We start from the raw sequence: 7,491 nt of genomic DNA, 5'->3' as shown, positions 1-7,491 counted from the left end.
CTGTGAATTCAACAAATCAAATCACCAGCAAGGCATATGATGATGAAGAGCGCTCATCCAAGGGCATGGTCACCTTACCTCTCAGAGTTGGGCCAGTTACAAAGGATGTGGTTTGTCAAGTCCTTGATCTTGATCTCACATACAACATATTACTAGGACGTCCTTGGATTCATGAAATGAGAGCAATACCATCTACATATCATCGATGTATCAAGTTCCCACACAATGGAGCTGAAGTGACTGTCAAAGCGGATCCAAATCCATTCATATATTGCAACAATCTACAACCTAGATCAGAAATAACAATCCCAGTCAATTGCGAAGCTATTCCTTCATCGGCATATGTGGATCCTGAATCCTTAAAAGCTTCTACATCAAAACAGGCAGAGCTAAAAGAAGACAAGTTAAAGATTAAAGACATGGGATGTGGTGAGTATATCTTTCATGTTGATCAACTCCCACAGTCTCCTAAGCCATTCAGTCAACAGGAGCAACCTACAAACAATTTGCAATGCCAAGGAATTGGGTGTGAACCACCTAGTGTTGTGGCTACTAAGTTTGAATGCAAATATCCTCTAGTGGTGCAAGCAACTCTTGATATCAATAGTCCTAAGAGTGGTTCCAACAAAGAATCTATTGAGCGTATTGCCAGCCCTCTTGAGAGCTCACATAGCCTTACTATTTCATCCACTCATTCCATTTCCACTCCACTTCCAAACTTGGATCAACAAGAATTACAAAAGCCCTTACTAATTGGGGATCAAAAATCAAGCTTTGAAAAGAAAAATCTAAAAGTCAAAAATAAAGAGAAGTCCTTTAGTCCAAATCAAAATCAAAAGCTACTGGACTCCGCAAAAATCAAAGTCAAGGATAAAAATCCTATGAAGCAAAAAGAGAAAGAGTTGATCTCCCCTAATATCAAAATAACTAGGGGCAAAAGTTCTAAAATTTCAAGTCAAAAAACATACTTGTTGATCCTAAGTCTCCATCATGCTATCCTACTTTCACTTCTTTTCGCAATCATAAGCCTTCATAACTCATCCACTTGTTCCACACATCCTTTTCCTTCTAGTGATACATCATGGACCTTTAATGGAGCTTCCTCGAAGGACTTTATTATCAGTGATGCCCAAACTTCTTTAGGTGACATGCATATGGGCCTGTGTAGTCCACACACTAGTAATTCTATCTCAGTTCCTTTATCAAGGAAGACAGTCACTCAAGCTACACATCATTCGCTCAAGGAACAATGCAGTTACAATCACAAATTCAAGCCTCGCACATTTGAGGTAGGTGACTTGGTTCTCAGAGAAAACCCCAAAAATCAGCAAAACAGAGAGAAGAAGGGCAAGTTCGAACCAAATTGGCTTGGTCCTTACATCATCACAGCGGTATATGGATCTGGGGCATATCAGCTCTCAACTACAGAAGGTGAACCTTTGGAGGATCCTATCAACAGCATGCATCTTCGTAGATTTTACACATAGTTCTCCAGAATATCCTAATTCAATAATACAAAAAAATCAAAAAAAAATTCAAAAAAATCAAAAAAATTATAAAAACAAAAAAATTGTTACTTGGTGAAAACCTGGCAAACAGGCACCTTGTGACACAAAAAAATTGAAAAATCAAAAAAGTAAAGAGAAATAATTTCGTCCAATGGTGAAAACCACTTCAGTGGCGCCCTGAGCAAGTACCATGGTGAAAACTGGGTCACCAGCGCCATGCGTAGAGACTTTGCTCCTCGCTCTTTCAGGATTCTCTTTCATCTTTCACTTTGCACACACTCACAACCTATTCGTTCACAATAAACTTACCCATTCCCATCATGGCTTGTTATTGATCTACCTAAGATTGGTTAGCCATCCATAACCCTCCCTTTTTCACTCCCTTTCCATCCATAATAAATCAAATCCTATCTGTGACTACGGCCAATCCTACGTCTAGTAATGGGTGTGGAACTGAGAACATCACATATTTCGAGGAGTACAGTTTCTTCCAGCTTCCTTCAAGTCTATCCGCGCACAATCCGCAATAAAGCAACATCTGCATCGCCAGTCCACAATAAAGTTCCATTTTCTCCACAATAAAGTATCAGTTTCATGGATTCAGTCAGTTTCAGATGAGACACAGCAGCAACAATGAGCTTCAACAAAATCAAATCTTTCAACAGACTCAGACAACATATGGTTCAGTGCTATCTATCCTTTTTGTGAAAGTGAACATTGTGACCACAATCGAATAAGACTTAAACAAGTGACAAGAGACACTAAACTTGAGGACTACAGTGGATGTTGGTGTCGAGTCTTGGCTTTCTTTTGATTTTATCTTTTTGGTGACATGTCTTTTAGCTTTTCCAGGATGTCTCTGACTAGAGATTCTATCTCTAGGATGTCTTTGACTAGAAAGGCGAGGATGGGGTATCGTCACCTATTTTGTTTGTTGTCTATGGATTGTCTTTTAGTAATGCTATGACTTGTCCAAGGATATGAGGACACTGTGAGTTTAGTATGAACTAGGGCATTCCTTGTTTGTGACTGTCTTATCTCCATGCAAACAGGTACAATGACTTTCTAGGTCGAACAAATGCCTCGATTGTCATAACCTATTCTGCCATAATAAAGCTCAATGATGATAATGCACAAGAAGCTCTTTCACGTTCATATCTTCTGTCTTCCATCCCCCTTTCTTGATTGACTTCCATTGTCCTTCTCGAGTCCGCGTAGCCCACTATCACATGACTGAGTATAATGACACACCAAAAACATTTACATTTCATATAGTTACACCTACATCACCACATATAAGCATTTCATACATACATATAGATATCACAATTGCATCACATCCTGCATACAACACATGTTAGCACATCTCACATTTTCATTATGTAAATAATCATTTGCATTATCATATTCATTTGCATTACATACATTCACATTTGCATCATGCATCACATATACAACATAAAAGAACAAAAATATATTGCATTGCATCATATAAGCATCCATATCATAAAACATGTATCACATAAGAACATTTCATCACATAAGGTACACATGCATATAGCTGCCGCAAAAATGGATCATCTCTCATATATAATCAAAAGTGTCATGATACAATGATGTCAAAAGAATCATATGGCTACAAAATCACCCGCAGGTGTCTACAATACAAAAATGGTACAATACTGATACATAGGGAGCCCTCTAAGGCTATGATGAACTCCCTCCCTCGGAGCCGCCTGGCCTCGACGGAGTTTGAGCCCTAGCAGGACCCACCCCAAGATCAACTCTCCTGGCCCCTGTGTCCCCTGCAGCCACCCCTCGTGTTGTCCTATCCGGACAGAGGAACCCACTGATAACTCCCATCAACACTATTGGTAGTGCTAATCCTGTCCATGTCATGGTATCCCATGCCACATGTCCCACCCTCATCCCTAGTCCTGGATCCTAGAACACTCGTCTCAGTGCATCCCTATCTCCGTCTCGATCATAGGGTACTAACTCCCCATCGATCGGTATCCGTAGAATCCTATATACATCCTCCAAGGTGACTGTCATCTCACCCATCGGCAAATGCAAACTACAAGTCTCTAAGTGCCATCTCTCAGCCAGTGCAGTCAGCAATCCCATGTTCACCCGAAACTCAGGCACATATAGAATGTATCTCAATCCCATAACCTCAATCGCAGCTCAGTCCTCGGCTGTCAACTCAGGTCGCAACCTCTGAGTTGATGGGAATCTCTCCCGTGACTCCAGCATCGGCAAGTACTCCTGCAGTCAAGCAAATCAAATCATGTCAGTCATAGTGGCATTCACTGTTTATCACAAAATGCTACTCGCTATCTAAATGCACATAGCTATTTATCCTAGTGACACTCACTGTTCATCACAAAGTGTTACTCACATTTGCACTCCCTGTTCATCACAAAGTGCTGCTCATATTTTAGTACTCCCTGTTCATCACAAAGTACTCTATCTCGGTACTCACTGTTCATCACAAAGTGCCTTGATCTATCTTAGTCTTCCCTAGAGGACCTTCTTGAGTGTATCCTCTCAGCAGCTTATCCAATCGACAGCGTATGTTCATCACAGAACTGCCGATTTGACCTGGAAGACACAAATTCGCATTTTTGGACACAAACACATTTTCTTGACATAAATGCGCATTTATTACATTACCTAGTATGAATTAATGACAATAATAAATGCATCAAAGTACGAGGAGGTTTTGTGGTACTCACTGGCTCTCTTGCCTCCGTTGGCCTCTAGAATCGGCGAACACGGTCGAATCTGTGAACAAAAGCCATCGCTGCTGACTGTTGCTGCTTTATTTTCACTTTGCACTATGCTCTTGTGACGGTGTAGATGACAATGAGGATGTATTTTCCCTCGTGGTCTATCTTATAGATTGCCCTAGCTCTCATTTCCCGAGTCAGTCTTCCTTATCCCGTGACTTTGTCACTCTATTCGGTCAATCCATTCTAGCCTTTCTTTCTTATCTAGAGATTGTCTGCAATCTTTTCAGACATTTTCATCCAATCTCTCGAGGGGGCATATAATTCCCATCTTGGGGCAACTCTGTATCAGTTCATCTTATCTTCTTTGAAACAACGCGACAAGCCGCATTGTCTCAAAGAGGGGCAAAATGTAGACACTCAAAATTGTCATGTCTAATTAAATAAATATTTTATTTATTTAATTATCTAAGCCTAATTCTTCTATTAATTAAATAAATTTTTATTTATTTAATTAATTCATTTATCCTCTTCTAGCCTTATTTCTCATTTAAATAAATACATTTATTTATTTAAATTATCCCTTTCCTAAATTAAATAAATATTTTATTTATTTAATTGTCCTACTTCTTCTATTAATTAAATAAATCTTTATTTATTTAGTTAATTCATTATCTTTTTCTACACATGACACATGTCATTCATCTCTTAATTCATACACTACCTACCTCTTTCATTATTTTGGTATTTCTTTTACCTACCCTCTAATCCTAGCCGACCTCTCTTTTTACACCTCTCAATCTTAACCCTCCATTTCTTATTGTGTCTTCTATTTAAGGAGATGCTTTCTTCATTGTCAAACCCTAATCACTTAGACTAATCAACAATTTTGGAGGACTTGGCTACACTACGATTCTATTTGCAACCACATTCCGTTCTTTGTTGAGCTCTTGTGCATATAAAAATCTGAGAACAAATATATCAAGCAAGATCAATGGAGATAGGAAGAATGGAGATCAAAACCCTATTGGACATGTGATGGTATAATCTTTGTGATTTTGAGTTATTTGCATTGTCTTAGGTAATCTTCATATGTTATGGTGGATCTTTGTTGTTGTTAGGCTAGGGTTTGGTGGTTGAATTCATTTAGCCTTTCAATTTTGTTATTATTGTTATCCATTTTCACCATACACACACACACATATATATATATATAGAGAGAGAGAGAGAGAGAGAGATGGAAGTATTAACAAAGGGATAGATAGTGGGAAATGGAGAGAAAGAGATGGGGAGAGAAGGGGAAAGGGATATAGAGAGAGACAAAGTAATTAGAATGAGGGGGAGAGGGTAGAGATGGAAGTATCAATAAAGGGATAAGGAGAGAAGGGGAAAGGGAGAGGGTGTGGGCAAGGGAGAGAGCGAAGAAAGGGAGAGAGCGAAGAAAGGGAGAGAAGCATATATGGAGAGGGGCAAGAGAGTAAGAGAAGTGGAAAAGGAGAGGTTGTTGGCAAGGGAGGGTGAGAGAGAGAGAGAGAGAGAGAGAGAGAGAGAGAGAGAGAGAGAGAGCTCAATATATAGAAGTATGATAGATAGGAGGAGATATTTGGGTATAAATAAATGTACATGGTGTTAGGGATAGTGAGAGAGATAGACCTATAGTTAGAGGGAAATAGATTCCAAATGGGATAATTACACAAGGGATCTATGGAAACATAATTTATTTAATATAAAATGTGATATCAGGATATATATATATATATATTAATATCATTAATTATATTATATTATATGTATTAGTAATATATATAAATATTTATATATAAAATAATATTTTAAATATTATACATAATTGTAATATAATATATTATATATTATATTTATAAAATTAAACTAATAGAATTAGGATATCCATTACTTGCGGATATATCCGATATTTATTACATCTGACAAAAGTGTGTAGTCTTGGGATTTACCTTTTGGATTGCTTTGGGAATTGGCTAGGAAATGTCAAACCTAGAAAGCCAACATAAAAAAATGTATTTAGGAGTTTTCCTTGCTTTTATAAACTTTTACCATGTGGCTGATGACTTTTTTAAATCCAAAATTGATGAAATGAAAAGGGTTTTTTAAGGAGATTCTCAATTTCCCACAAATATTTATTAAGCCTTATTTTGATTTTAATAAATAATTATTATCCATTTTCTATTTGAATTACGATGAAAGTCATGTTTGGCAGGCTGATTGAAAAACATTTATAACTTTCAAATGATATCACATTTTTTTAATCCAAAATATGCATCACATTCTATACTTCACATACTATAGGATTTAAAAAATTTAAATTTCATAAAGTTTTGACCAAGTTATGGTTGTCAGACATACAAATTTTTATATTTTAAAAAAGTTGTAGAAAATTCACAATTAATTATTTAATTAAAAAAATAAAAATAAAAATATGTGTCAGATTTGGACATGAGTTTTCTACTTATATCTAAAATATTATAAGAAAATACCATTTTTTGATTGTGGTTAGGGTTGTTAAATAGAAACCTCCTTCTTATTCAAGTTTTCTGAAATTTTAGTACTACTACATTGAATTTTAAAAATTTTGGCAATTAGATTTGTTTGTTTTTTCATAAAACAACTAGTAGCCTAGAAACTACATTCAATTTTCTCTAGATTCTACTCTTAAATGTTTTTTAAATAATGTTGATAGCTTATTCAAATTTTTGTGTCAACTTTTCTAACTCTATTTTTCTAAATTTTTATCACCACTTAAGGGCCTAGTTTCTCCCACCATGATCCTGCACATACCCATAACCAAGAGGGAACAACAAAGATACATTTTCTCAAGACCCTATCATGTTAAGGAGAATTTCCCTGAGTAGATTGTAATTTCTCATAATGTCTAAAAAAGACTTGAAGGATATTCAATATCTCAAAAACCACCATTTGACCATCCTTAATGTGCTTAATACTAGGTGAGGAGTGATGATGATGCAGAGCCAAGGAACAAACTAGGTGATAAATTCTCTCACCCACAACTACTATGTCCAAACCAAGTTGTTTTTTTTTGTTCAAGGTGTCAAACAACTTACCTAACAATTTCTCAACTCAAACAACAATTTGTGTGACTAGATCCATAAAGGATTTGTATCTAACACTATCTTTCAATACCGGTGGGATGGAAACACTCAACCCTTGTGTGAATGGTAGACAATAATTAGGTACCATTGGGATGGAAACCTATT

This window comes from Cryptomeria japonica, chromosome 10, assembly GCF_030272615.1.
Source record: "Cryptomeria japonica chromosome 10, Sugi_1.0, whole genome shotgun sequence".
Lineage (NCBI taxonomy): Eukaryota > Viridiplantae > Streptophyta > Pinopsida > Cupressales > Cupressaceae > Cryptomeria > Cryptomeria japonica.
The sequence above is the reverse complement of the archived record's forward strand: the minus strand, read 5'-3'. Positions refer to the sequence as shown.